This window comes from Penaeus japonicus, unplaced genomic scaffold (genome assembly GCF_977035675.1).
Source record: "Penaeus japonicus unplaced genomic scaffold, GWHDUDI00000001_assembly GWHDUDI00000019, whole genome shotgun sequence".
Taxonomy (NCBI): domain Eukaryota; kingdom Metazoa; phylum Arthropoda; class Malacostraca; order Decapoda; family Penaeidae; genus Penaeus; species Penaeus japonicus.
The window spans coordinates 39,270,139-39,285,138 of NW_028234421.1; the positions used below are offsets into that span (position 1 = coordinate 39,270,139).

Consider the following 15,000-nt stretch of genomic DNA (forward strand, 5'->3'; position numbering starts at 1 on the left):
CCATGCCCAGTCCTCTCTTCCCCGCCTCCCAGCTGATTATACGATCTTTTCGCATTTCTCTCCTCTGCTCTCATTCTCTCTCATTCTCTTTCTCTCATTTTCTTTCTCTCTCTCTCTCTCTCTCTCTCTCTCTCTCTCTCTCTCTCTCTCTCTCTCTCTCTCTCTCTCTCTCTCTCTCTCTCTCTCTCTCTCTCTCTCTCTCTCTCTCTCTCTCTCTCCCTCACCCTCACCCTCACCCTCACCCTCACCCTCACCCTCACCCTCACCCTCACCCTCAACCCTCACAGTCACTCTCACGTCTTTCCCTCTCTCACCCATACCCTCCTCCTCTCTCTCTCTCTCTCTCTCTCTCTCTCTCTCTCTCTCTCTCTCTCTCTCTCTCTCTCCCTCTCTCTCTCTCTCTCTCTCTCTCTCTCTCTCTCCTCTCTCCATCCTCTCTCTCTCTCTCTCTCTCTCATCCTCACCCTCACCCTCACCTCACCTCTCAATCCCTCACTCACTCTCACCTCTTACTCTCTCATCTCTCTCCTCTCATACTCTCTCTCTCTCTCTCTCTCTCTCTCTCTCTCTCTCTCTCTCTCTCTCTCTCTCTCTCTCTCTCTCTCTCTCTCTCTCTCTCTCTCTCTCTCTCTCTCCCACCCTCACCCTCTTTCCCTCTCTCACCCTTACCTTCTTCCTCTCTCTCTCTCTCTCTCTCTCTCTCTCTCTCTCTCTCTCTCTCTCTCTCTCTCTCTCTCTCTCTCTCTCACCCTCACCCTCTTTCCCTCTCTCACCCTTACCCTCTCCCTCTCCGTCTTCCTCTCCCTTACCCTCTCCGTCCAGCTGTTATTAGAAACCCGCACACGAAAGGCCTCTCCATTATCCATCTCGAGTTTTTTTTCCACATTAGGGTTCCCTCATCGGGATCATTTAAGCTTAGGGAAGAAGAGAATCAGTGTATGGTCTTATTTTGTTTACTTTTCATTACATTGTTTCCTTTATCTTCATCTCGTATGTTTCCTATATTTATTGATCTATTTTCTTGAGTGGGGAAGGATGGAGGGAGACAACTGTCTTGTTGCATCGTTGTTTACTGTCTCCTTCACTACGTGTTTCTACGGCTATCAAAACAACACAAAGACCTCAGACGACAAAATCCGATGACACTCGACACGATAAGCTCTACAAATCTGTCGTATTGCCCCCAACAACCACACAAAGCCCGACACGACATCGCAACCACACACACGAAACCAGGAGATCAGGACCGTAATCGTGCCACAAGTACAGCAGGCTCGCTACTCACGACGGGTTCGTTCGTGCGCAGGAAATCTGGACTTCAATGTCACTGTTTTTCGTCTCCCGAAAGGCCTGTGTTTCTTGCTTTGTTCGATGTGCTTTGGTTTTTGTTTGTCTGCACATAGGTGTACATCAATGTATGCATGTATGTATTTTGTGTGTATATGTATGTATTCGTGTGTGTGTTTTGTGTGTATATGAATGTATTCGTGTGTGTATTTTGTGTGTATATGTTTGTATTTATGTGTGTGTTTTGTGTGTACTTGCGTGTATTCATGTATGTAATTTGTGTGTATATGTATGTATTTTTGTATGTATTATTTGTGTATATATATCCATATTGTTTGGACAGTATTTGTGCATGTAAGTTCTTTATTTATGTAAGTATAAACAGCATTTACGTATGTGTTCATCTCATATATCTTATGCAACATAGTAGAATTTACAATACTTGCAGCTGCAATAGTAATAATAGTGGCGTTAGCATTAGTGGCATCTTTAGTTTGTTTTTGATGATGTCGAAAACAAAAGATTTGCACGTGTATATTTGTGTGTAAACACACACACAAACACACACACACACACACACACACACACACAGCCAAACAGACATATAAACAGACAGATGGATATAGATATAGATGTCTACACTGAAATATAGCTGTGTGTATACCAGAGCGTCGACGCATTAGTTAAATGCCTTCACAGGGCAAGGCACAGTCATGAAATAACATGAATTATTGTGGCAACAACAGAGAGCAGATGAGTGCATTCTCCCGGCGCCGGAGAGGAGGGCATACTTGCGCGAGGAAAGAATGCTGTAGTTGTTCCCTTGATGTGGCTTAAAGAAGCAAAGAGGGCGTGAGCATGTCTGTGTCTATCAGTGTTTTACCGTTACATAGATGTGTATGGTGTATATAAATAGACTCTTAGACAACAATAAAAATAAAAAAAAGACGAAGAAGAAGAAGAGGAAGAAAATACAATAAAGAAAAGACACAAAGAGAGATGTTCATTTACTATAGGAACCGATAAGAAAGGCTGTAGTACAAGCACTGTAAGATTCTCTCGATCCGCCGTCTCGGAGGACAACTGGTTGACCGAGATATGCCCACCGACTCTCTTCTCTTCTCCTACTCTCTCCTCTCGCTTCTATCTCTATCTATCTATCTATCTCCCTCTCTTTCTCGTCTTTCTCTCTCTATCTATCTATCTATCTCCCTCTCTTACTCGATCTCTCTCTCTCTCTCTCTCTCTCTCTCTCTCTCTCTCTCTCTCTCTCTCTCTCTCTCTCTCTCTCTCTCTCTCTCTCCCTATTTCTCTCTCTCTCTCTCTCCCCCTATCTATCTCTCTCTCTCTGATTCTCTCTCTCTCATTCACTCTCTCTTTTATCATCTCGCCCTCGCTCTTTCCCCCTCTCTCACTCCCCTTTTCCCCTCCCTAACGACCAGAAATAGTGTAAAGGGGGAATCCTCTTCGTAGGAGGGGGGTAGAGGGGAAGAGAAATGAGAGGCAAACTTCACATATATTATAAGCTTTGGTGACACTTGTGAAGAGAGAGCGCGCGCCAAGAGACATTGTTCTCGACCTCGTTATAGCGAAGTCCATCTTGCGGTGGAGGGAAGGAGGGAGGGAGGGAAGGAGGGAGGGAGGAAGGGAGGGAGGGAGGGAGAGAGGAAGGGAGGAAGGGAGGGGGGCAGGCACGAGGAGATGGAGGATGAGGAAAAGGAGAAGGAAGAGGCGGAAAGGGTGGGGGAAGGATAGGGAGGGGAGGAGAAACGAGAGGAATATAAGGATCAAGAAGATATGAACGAGAATAATAGCAAGAAAATAGAGAAGAAAAGGCGCAGAAAACGAAGAAGAGGCACGAGGAAGTGAACGGAGAAAATGAGGAAGAGAAAGAGGAAGAAGATCGGAATGAAAGAGAACAGAAGATGAAGAGAAAGCAAATAGCAAGAATAAGAGGAAAGGAATATGATGTATTAAGGGTAAGAAGGGGAGAACACGGGGAAAGAGGAGTAGGAGGAGGAAAAAGAAGAGGAGGAGGAGGAGTAGGAGGAGGAAAAAGAAGAGGAGGAGGAGGAGGAGGAGGAGGAAAAAGAAGAGGAGGAGGAGGAGGAGGAGGAGAAAGAAGAGGGGGAGGAGGAGGAGGAGGAGAAAGAGGAGGAGAAAGAGGAGGAGGAGGAGTAGGAGGAGGAGGAAGAGGAAGAGGAGGAGGAGAAAGAGGAGGAGGAGGAGTAGGAGGAGGAGAAAGAGGAGGAGGAGGAGGAGAAGGAGATGGAGGAGGAGGAAGAGGAGGAGGAGAAAGAGGAGTAGAAGGTGGAGAAAGAGGAGGAGGAGGAGGAGCAAGAGGAGGAAGGCGGTGGAAGGTGGTTTAACCCCCTCCCCCCTCCCCCCTCCCCCCCTTCCAATCTCCTGAGCCAAGTACCTGGTTAAGAACACCTGGGGGGCGACAGCAAGAATGAAGTGTCTTTTTTCCGTCTCTGTCTCTCTTGCTCTTTCTTTTATCTTAAAAGAAAAATGAAGATGTGACAATCTTTCACTGTACATTCCATTGCTGGTGAAGTCAATAATGTTTGTAAACTCAAGCACGAATACAGTCACGCAGAATCACTCTCTCTCTCTCCTTATCTCTATTAACCCCCCCCCCCTCTCTTTTTCTCTCTCCCTCTCCCTCTCTCTCTCTCTCTATTTTCTCTCTCTCTCTCTCTCTCTCTCTCTCTCTCTCTCTCTCTCTCTCTCTCTCTCTCTCTCTCTCTCTCTCTCTCTCTCTCTCACTCTCTCTCTCTCTCTTTCTCTTTCACTCGCTCTCTTTCTCTCTCTCTTTCCACTACTCTCTCTCTCTCTCTCTCGCTCTCTCTTCTCTCTCTCTCTCTCTCTCTCTCTCTCTCTCTCTCTCTTTCTGTCTCTTCTCTCTGGTTACACACACACACAACACACCCCCTCTCCCTCTCTATTCTATCTTTCTTTCTCTCTCTCCCCTCACTCTCTCGCCCCCCCCCCCCCCCCCTCCTCACCTTCTCTCTCTCTCCTCCCCCTCTCCTCCTCCTCTCCTCTCTCCTCTCCCACAACACTGCTCTCTCAATCTTTCCCCTCTCTCTCTCCTCTCCACTTTCTCTTTCACTCGCTCCCGCTCGCTCTCCCTCCTCTCCTCTCTCTCATCCTCTCTCTCTCTCTCTCTATCATCTTTACACACACTACACACACCCCCTCTCTCCCCTCTCACCTCTCTCTCTCTTCTAAACTATTCACACACACATACACACACACTCCTCTCTCTCTCTTCTCCCCTCCCTCTCTCTCCCCTCTCCTCCCTCTCTCTCTCCTCTCCTCCTTTTCCTTTCAACTCGCTCTCGCTCTCTATCTCTCCTCACTCTCTCTCCTCTCTCTCTCTCTCTCTTCTCTCTCCATCTCACTCCTCTCTCTCCCTCTCTCCCTCACCCCTCGCTCTCTCTCTCTCTCCTTCTTCTCTCTCTCTCCCTCCCTCACCCTCTCTCTCTCTCTCTCTCCCTCTCTCTCTCACTCTCTCTCTCTCTTTTTCTTTCACCCCTCATCCCCTCTCACTCTCTCTCTCTCTCTCTCATCTCCTCCTCGTCTCTCTCTCTCTCTCCCCTCTCTCTCTCTCCTCTCTCTCTCTCTCTCGCCCCTCTCTCTCTCTCCCCCCTCTCTCACTCTCTCTCTCTCTTTCTCTTTCACCTTTTCTCTCTCTCTCTTTTCTCTCTCCCCTCCCCTCCTCTCTCTCTCTCTTTTCCCCTCTCCCCTCCTCTTTCTCTCTCTCCCCTCGCCTGCTCCCCTCCTCTGTCTCCACACACACACAACACCTCTCCCCTCTCTCTCTATCTCTCTCTCTCTCTCCCCTTACCCCCCCCCTCTCTTCTCTTCCCCCTCTCTCATCTCTCTCTCTCTCCTTCCCCTCCTCTCCTTTCTCTTCTTCCTCTCTCTCTCACTGTCTCTCTCTCTCTGTCTCACACCACACACAACACTCTCTGCCCTCCCCCTCTCTCTCTATCTATCACTCTCTCTCTCTCTCTTACCCCCCTCCCCCCCTCCCTCTCTCTCTCTCTCTCTCTCTCTCTCTCTCTCTCTCTCTGTCTCTCTCTCTCTGTCTCACACACACACACACACTCTCTCCCTCTCTCTCTCTATCTATCTCTCTCTCTCTCTCTCTCTTACCCCCCCCCCTCTCTTTCTCTATCTTTCTCTCTCTCTCTCTCTCTCTCTCTCTGTGTCTTTTCTCTCCCCAACAAAACGCGCAGCCTCTGCCGCCACAGCGCGCACGGAGCGCCTCCCGCCGAGAGCCATCCATCAGCGAGCGCCACCCGAGGCTGCGTTGGCGTGATTGAAGGAACTGAGGAAGGAGGATTCAGAGGAAGGAAAACGAAGGTACAGCGAAAGAGACTGAACATACGAATAAGGTGGTGTTAGAGTACTATAAAGGAGTGATGAGATCAAATGATATCAATTTGACAGTAATGGTCTAACTCATGGCTCGAGGATTGCTTGCTTTCCTGACTGCCATCTGGACGTCAGGTACTATTTCCCCGGACCTGTAAAAGGACGTGGTCGTCCCTTCCTGGGTGAGGAAGGGGAGTCACAGGGACTGCTGGAACCATGAAGGCAATACACAATACCAGTAAAATATCCGCTCTTACTCTGCTAAGACATGTCAGGAGCCACCTACCGAGGCACCAGAAACAGAAGGAATTTGGATTCACTGATGGTAACTTCACTATAGACCAACTCAGGGCTCCCTTGACCAATGCACGCCGTGCATCTCGTACAGATAATACGGGTGGTCATTTAGCGCGTGAACGGTTCCTTCGCGCACAAGCGTTACGCGAGGCGTGCGTTAGCTAAAAGGAAAATTTTGGGACAGTCTCAGTTTCACATACATCGCCTTGCGACCTGTTTGTAAATCGAGATGGCCGCCAACTTGCAACACTTTTCATTTTACCTACAGTTTCGAGCCTTTATTACATTCTCTTGTGAATTTTGGAGTGAGGCAAGACTGGTTACGGGTCAGAGCTGTCATTCAAAGCTAATGCGGAGCAATTCTGGATAATATCAAGGTCACAGTACTTTTCTTTTCCGATGACGTTGCTATTGAGTCTGAGTATCTGGAGCCCCTAGCGGTTCAGCGGCGAGGCGAAGACCTAGGGTTAAGAGGTCTCTTTCACCAAGACAAAGGTCCAGGGTGTGAGGGTCTGCTGGAAGGCCCTGTCCGGTTGATACATACACACGGCAAGGTCAGTGAATCACCAAAGCTGCTTTACGTATCATTGTAATTAGGTTATAACAGTGGGCTCTCGGATTGGCCTGGCGGAAGGAGTCATGAACTTGAAGGCCCTAACATTGCCAGTTTGCTGCAAACCAGTGAGACCTGGAACTTATCCTGTGCCTTGGAGTCATAGGCAGCGTAGGACCTTGTTCTTCCACGATGCCAATTATGCCAACGCAAGCTATGCAGACACATGGCTCAATTCTTTTAGGACACTTTCTTACAGAGACAATCCTGGGAGGGAAAAGCCTGTGGGAAGACCTCGAAAGTCGTTGCTTATATATATATATATATATATATATATATATATATATATATATGTGTGTGTGTGTGTGTGTGTGTGTGTCTGTGTGTGTGTGTGTGTGTGTGTGTATGTACATATGTATATATATATATATGGTCTTATATATATATATATCTATATATATATATTATCTATATTATATATCTATAAAATATATATATATATATATATATACATATATATACAGATTATATATAATATATATATATTATATATATATATATGTATTATATATATATATATTTTTATATATATGTATATACAATATATATAGGATATATATATTCTATATATATATACCTATTATTCATTATATATATATATATATTATATATATATATTTATATATTCAGATCTATAATGCCATATATTTTTTCTTTCTTTCTTTACTCCTCCTCTTTCTGTCTTTTTTCTTTTTCATCTTTATGATATATATCTATATAGATTTTATATATATTATATATATATATATATATTATCTATAATATATAATCTAATGTATATATAAGCTAATATTATATATACAATATATATATATATATATATATATATATATATTGGTATGTATAAACGCATTCCATTATGTAATGCCTTACAGAAAGCCATGAATACTGTTCATATAATAATCCGCACCCTAAGTGTGTACTAGTGACATTGTGGGTTAGGGTTCCTGTCTGTCCGATGTTCAGCGGGTGTGTTGCGGCGTAGGATAATGTATATTGATTATATAACTTTCCACTATACCATGTAAATTTAATGTATCGTAGGAGAAGAGTAGAAATGAAAATTGATTATAATATTGAGTTAAGAAGCCGCTGTTTTTTTTTTGTTGATTTTTATAATGTCCCCGGCAAGCCACTGAAACTGTTTCATTAAGCCTACTTCCAACAATATACGCAGGTGAGTGCTAAGCAAGCGGTGTGGCTGGCGACGGGCAAGGGCCGGTGTCTGGGGCTCTCCTGCGGTTGATGTTCTGTGTATTTTCTTTGTGGAATCAAGTCTGTATTTGTGATATGGTTTTCGTATATATATGTTGTTAATTGTGACATTTTAAAAGTTAGGAGTGATATATATCGATCTTAATTGCTTTTCACGTAATCTTGGGTTAAAGTTCTGCTTATTGATTTCGTCCTTCACTTCCTCTACAGGTTCATGATGTATAAGTTTTTAGGAATGATCTTGGAAATTGCTGATGAAAAATAAATGTCTGAAATCATGTAACTGAAAAACAAAAAAATAACTTTATCAAATTAAAAAATGGTGTTAATTAGGAGTGTAGTGTGATACATGAAAACATTATATCTTATTGCTTAACAATATATATATATATATATTTATATATATATATATATATATATATATTTATATATATGTATAGATCGATATTTACTTATATTATTATATATTATAATACTATATGCATATATTATATATATATATATATATCTTAATATATGATATATATTTATATATATATACTATTATATATGTATGTATATGTTTATATGTATACCACACACACACACACACACACACACACACACACATATATATATATAATATTTATATATATATATATATATTATATACATTACACACATATAGTTTACTTATATATATATACATATATATAAATTAATTCATCTAATGCATATTGAATATTATATATCCATATATATGTATCTCCCTTATATATTTCTTTTTTTTTATGTATATATTAATATAGAATATATATAAAAGAGTATATTTATATAATTATTATGTATATGTATATATAAATTATATATTATATATATATATATATTATATATATATATATATATATATATATATATATATATATGTGTGTGTGTGTGTGTGTGTGTATGTAATATATATGTAAATATTATAGTATATATATTATATATAATATATATATATATATTTATATATATATATATATATGGATATAAATAAATATACATATATTACATATATATATATATATATATATATAAATTATTATATATATAATATATATATATATATATATATATGAATATTCATAGAAGAAGAAAAGAAGTTTAAAGCAACAAATATGAAGAATACAAAATGCGAGCCAAGAATTCCTTGACTCTTAACTTCTTCGCCGGAGCGAAATCCCGCGGGCGCCTCACAACTCCTCGAGAAGTGGGCGCGAAAAAGGATGGAAGTGTGGAAGGAAAATGAGAAGAAGGAGGAGAGGAGGAGGAGTGGGGGGGGAGGGGGGGAGAAGCAAAGGGGAGAGGGGGAAAGAGAGAGAGAGAGGGAGAGAGTGGAGAGGAGAGCACTGAGGAAGAGAGAGAGAGAGAGAAGATTGAGAAAGATATATATATATATATATATATTATATATATATATTTTATATATTTATATATAAATATAGATATATATATATATATATATCTATATAATATATTATTATATATATATATAGATCTATATGTGTTGTGTTCTGTGTGTGTGTGTTATGTGATGGGTGTGTGTGTGTATTTGTGTGTGTGGGTGTTTATTATATATATATATATATAATATATGGGAGAGAGAGGAGAGAGAGAGGAGAGATGAGAAGAGGGAGAGGAGAGTGAGTGGGAGAGAGGGTGAGAGTCGATGTGAGAAGAGAGAGGGAGTGAGAGTGAGAGAGAGAGAGAGAGGGAGGGAGAGATGAAAGAGGGAGAGAAAGAGAGGAGGAGAGAAAGAGCGAGAGAGAGAGAAGAGATGAGACGAAGTGAGGAGAGGTGCGCGGAGAGAGGGGAGAGAGAGTGAGAGGGGAAAGAGATAGAGAGAGAGGGGGGGGAGAGGGGAGAGAGAGGGAGAGAGAGTGAGAGGAGGGAGGGAGAGAAAGGGGGAGGGGTAAAGAGAGAGAGAGGTGAGAGGAAGAGAGAGAGAGAGAGAGAGAGAGAGAGAGAGAGAGAGAGAGAAAGAAAGAGAGAGAGATAGAGAGAGTGAGAGGAGGGGGGGAGAGCAAGGGGGAGAGGGAAAGAGAGAAAGAGAGAGAGAGAGAGAGAGAGAGAGAGAGAGAGAGAGAGAGAGAGAGAGAGAGAGGGACTTCCACCCAGAGTCCCCCGTCGGAGAGAGAAGAGAGACGAGAGAGAAGAGATGAGGCAGAACAGGGAAAAAGAGAAAAAAGAGGGACAGAGAAAGAGAGAGAGGGGGAGAAGAGAAAAAGAGAGAAAGAGAGAGAGAAGTTGAGATTGAAGGGGAGAGGAGGGGGGGAGAGGGGAGATGGAAGGAGGGGAAGGGGCGAAAGGGGGAGGAAGGAGAAGATGAGGGAAGAGAGAGGTACAGTGGGGTGGAGAGAAAGGGGGAGGGGGAAAGAGAGAGAGAGATAAGAGATGAATAGAAAGCGTGAGTCGGCCGCCCCTAGCTATGCCCTCTGTTCTCGACGGGGGAAGGGAAGGGAAGGGAAGGGAAGGGAAGGGAAGGCGGAGGCGCTGTCGGATCGCATGCGAGCACTGTAGTCGGCGACGGAGGAGAGGGGCAAGAGGGAAATGGAATGGAGGAAAAGGAGGAGGAGGAGACGAAAGGGGGGAAATTAGAGAAGGAGGGGGGAGAAGAGGCGAGGATGGGTGGAGCAAGAGTTGGATCGAAAGGAAGGAAAGGGGTGGGGGGGTGTAGAGGAAAGGGCAGTGGAAGCGAGAACGTGTAATTACACAGAGGGAAGGGAAACAGACAGACTGAATTGTACTCGTTGACTCTCTACCTGGACCTACATGACCCACGAGATCCATGAAAATATGAATTACACAATTGAAAAAATGCCATGAATGAATGCTTCTTGGAGCCCTGAGCCTCTTTCTCTCTTTCCCCAATTCCCTCCACCCTTATCCTCTCACTCCCTCTTCCAGCTCCTTCAACTTCATCTTCTCTTCCTCCATACCTCTTCCCCCTTCCTCCTCCCCCTCTCTCTCCCTTTCCCCCTTCCTCCTCCCTCCCTCCCCTCCTCTTTCTCCCCCTTTCGCCCTCTTCCTCTCCACCTTCCTTTCACTCCTCTACTCCTCCTCCTCCCCCTTCTATCTACCTCCAATACACACCTATTCCTTTTCCCTTTCATACTTCCACCATTCCTCTTCCCCATCCTTCCTCATCCCCCATCACTCACCCCTTCCCCACCCCTCCCTTCCCCCCCTCCCCCCTCAACCACGTCCTCCCCTTCCTCACACCATCAATCTCCCTTTCCCCTTCCACTTCCCCACTACATCACCTCCTCCCCCTTCCAAACTACTCCACCCTATCCACAAAACCATTCATTCACTCTCTCCCCCCCCCCACATCCTCGACTCCATCCTACCTACCATTCTCCCCCCCCCCTTCCTCGTCTCCCCTTCCTCTCCCCCCTTCCTCTTCCCCCCCCTCTCCCCCCCTCCCCCCCCCCCTCCTTGTCTCCCCTCCCTCTCCCCATCCCCGCCTTTGATCAAAACTTATAACACATGCGGCAAACACACGTCCTCATCCAGCGATCCGACTACCAGGTCTCCAGGCCCTAGGCCCGAAAGGATTGAATCGGAAGCAGAGAAGGACGCGCCTCCCTTATGAGGAAATGAGGGTTCGCGATCAACTCAAGGAAGAATGTTGCACGCACCATGCAGGGGACGGGGAGGGAGTTTAAGTGGAAGCAAATGGGAGAGGGGGAAGGAGGGGGGGGAGGGGGGCTATTGACGCAAGCAAGCATCATAGAGGGAAACGCAGAGGGTCTTTGCCTTATTCATTTCCTTCACCGGCGAATCTCCCTTCACCTTTGCTTTGTTGCTTTGGGCCTCACAAGACAGCTTGACACTACACCAAAACGGCACTGTACAGGCATGATTTCGATGGGAGATGGCGACGATAGAGAGCGAGGGACCGACGAGAGAATGATGAGCGAGAGGCGGAGAGATGAGGATGACGAGAAAAGGAGCTAGAAGCGGAAAGCAGAGGAGGAAGGAGTGGGATGACAGGTAGATGAGAGAGATAGTGGGAGCGCAAGACAGAGAGACGAGAGAGAGAGCGAGAGGGAGAGACGCGCGAGAGAGGAGATCGAGGAGAGAGAGAGGAGAGAGGAGAGAGGCGAGAGAGAGAGAGAAAGAAGAGTTAAGCTGATGAGAGCGGAGGCTCGCGAGAGAGAAGAGAGAAGAGAGCGAGATAGTGACGAGAGAGAGATGAGCGAGACGACGAGAGAGAGAGAGAGATGAGAGCTCGCGAGCTGGGATAGAGCGCGCATAATATCGAGAGTGAGAAGAGCGGGAGCCGAGAGAGGCGTGAGTAGAGCGAGCGATAGGAGAGACGAGTGAGAGAGGATTGGCGAGAGTGCTAGAGCAAGACCACGCGGAGGGGAGCGAGCGAGCGACGAGAGGGGGGAGGGGGGAGAGAGGAAAGAGGCGCGGCAGAGAGCCGAGAACGGAGAGAGAGGCGTAGGGGAGGCTCCTTTGGCTCTTCTCTGCTCTCTCTCGTGTATCTCTCAATTCGATCGTCTCAGTGCGATATCTACTGCAGATTCTCTCGAGTGACTACCATCCCACTCTTGCTCTTCTACCCACCCACATCATCTCTCCAATCCTCCGCCCACTCCATGTCCCCCACCCACATCCAACTCTTCCCCACCCTTAACCCCCCTAACAAAGCCCAACCTCCACACGCTCATTCCTCCATCACTCCGCGAATTCCTATATAGATTTGTTTATGGCCCACAAGTTACCTTAGTTTTTATAATGTTGTTTTAATGAAGCACGTTTATCGTAATAGCCGCGTAAATAGAAATAGAAATTATAAAATAATAAACGTAATAATCTTAGGGCTACTCAATTTTAATTATAATTTTTATTTTTTATTTTATTTGCCTCTAATTATTAATCTTAATTACTCTCATTTAGCTCGTAATATTTAGGAATTTTAAAGATTCCTGGGAGAAGAGAGGGAGGGCGGGCGGACAAGCGGGACAGGAAGCGGAAGAAGGATGGAAGGGACACAGAGGAGAGAGAGAGGTACAGAGGAGGAGAGAGGGGGGACGTGGAGAGGCGATTACCCACCGTACTCATAACCTTACCTAACCCCAAAAAAAAAATCGAAAAAAAGAGATACGAAAGCAGGAAGGAGGCGAACAAACGAACCGAAAGAGCGAAGGGAGAGAGAGGCGACAAAACGGATACGCGAAAAAGGAAAGAAAAACAACGAAAGCAAGGGGTGGCGAGACGAAAAAAGCGGCGAAAAACGGCGGAGAAAAGCAACGAAGCACCGAAGCATGAAAAAAGACCGAGCAAGGGGGCGGCGAAGAGGACGAAACGCCGAAACGACACGAGGGCCGACCGACAAAGAAGAGGCGCGAGAAAAAAAAAAAAAATAAAGAAGAGAGAGAGAGAGGCGAAACGCGCGGAAGGTCGGAAAAGCAAAAGCAAAAGGAAACACAGAGGAGAGGGGCGCGAAAAGAACGACGAGAGAGTAAGGAGGCGAAAGAAAAAGCAAAAACGACGCAAAAAAAAAAGCAAGGGGGCGCGAAAAAACGAAAAAAGAGCGAAAAAACGCGAAAGAGGGGGGCGAAAACGCGCGAAATAGGCGGGCGAAAAGAAGAGGAGACGGAACAATGAGCGAAGAAAACGGCGAAGCAGGAGAAGAAGGCCGAAACAATAGAGAGGCGACGAAAAAGAAGAGAAATTGTAGAGCAGAAGATGGAGAGCGAAAGCAGCCAGAGAAAAGCAAAAGCAAGAAACAAAGAACGACCGGAACAGAGGGCGAGAGGAGGCGGAAAGCGGAAGAAGAGGAGCGGGGAGAGAAGCGAGAGCGGAGGCGGAACGCGGAACTGAGGAGAGTAGAGGGAGCCGGACAGAGGCGCACTGAAGGAGAGAAGAAGCAAGGCGAAGAGAGGAGAGGCGAAGCACGCAAAAAAAGCAAAAATGCCAAAAACGAATGCAAAAAACGCGAACACCGAAAAGCAGATAAAAAAGCAACAAGGGGAAGGGGGCGAATGAGGAGGAAAAAAAGCTGGAAAGATGAAAGGGGGGGGGGCGAAAACGAAAAGAAGAGAAAACGCGAAGAGGCGAAAAGAGACGAAAGAGAACGGAAGAGGAGCGGCGAAAGGACGAGGTCGAAGAGAACCCGAGCCGAATGAGGAAGAAGAGGAGGGAACGAAAGAGGAGGAAGGAAGGACAGGAGGAAGGATAAGAGAAGGAAAAAGGAAGAGGAGCGGCGAAAAAGAGCGAAGTGAGAAGACGGCGACGAAGAGAGAGGGGCGAAGGTGCGAAAAGAAGAGGAAAACGAAAGAAGCGGAAGGGGGGCGAAAGAGGATGACGAAGAGGAGGCTCGAAGAAAAAAAAGAAGAGGAGGAAGAAGCGAAGAAACGACGAAGAGAAGGCGAAGAGGGGCCGAAAAAGAGGAGAAGAGGACGACAAGAAGAGGAAGATGCGCGCGGAAAAAGAGGAGCGAAACCAGAGCCGAAGAGGAAAAAAGCCGGAGAGGAGGAAAGGGAAAGGAAGAAAAAAGCGGAGGAACGAAGAAAAGAGCGAAGCGAAACGAAGAGGACGAAGAAGCTGAAAATCACGAAAAGAGGCCGGAAACGAAGAGGGAGGAGGCGAAGCGAAAAGAGAGCGAAGATAAGCGAAATGCAGAAAGCAAGGGAAGGGGGGCGGAAAGAAAAAAAAATAGCAAGCAAAACGAAAAATAAAATGCAACAAAGCAAACAATAGCAAGGGGGGGCGAAAGGGGGGCGAAAGAGGTCGATCGAAGGGCCAGAGCGAAAGAAGCGACCGGCGACGAAGGGGCCGATAGAGGAGACGAAGGCCGAACGAAAAGAGAAGGGCGAAGAGGAGGAAGAGGAAGAAGGGGGTAAGAAAGAAGAGGGACCGACGAAGAAGGGAAAGGGGAGAAAAAGAGGGAGGAGGGAAAGAAAAATGAAAAGAAAAAAAAGAGGAAAAGAAAAAGAGACTAAGGAGAAAGAGGGAGAGGGAGGCAGGGAAAAAAAAAGCGAAAAAAAGAGAGGGAGGATAAATGGACAGGAAAAGAGAGGAAAGAGAAAGAGACGGGGAGAAAGGAAAGAGTGGGAGGAAAGGAAAAAAAAGAGGGAGGAAGAAAGAGAGAAGAGGGAAAAAAGAGAAGGTAAGAGAGGGAGGAAAGAGAATAGGGGGAAAGAAAGAGGGAAGGAAAGAGAGGAGGG

At 45.5% G+C, this 15,000-nt stretch overlaps 1 protein-coding gene and 1 pseudogene across 1 annotated transcript in view; both read left to right on the plus strand.

Annotated features, from left to right (window-relative positions):
* Positions 1 to 15,000, plus strand: part of LOC147469827 (neuroligin-4, Y-linked-like) — a 349,073-nt gene that overhangs the window by 253,489 nt on the left and 80,584 nt on the right. The gene's annotated exons all lie outside the window — the stretch shown is intronic.
* LOC147469828 (uncharacterized) overlaps positions 8,952 to 15,000 on the plus strand; it is an 18,947-nt pseudogene continuing 12,898 nt past the window's right edge.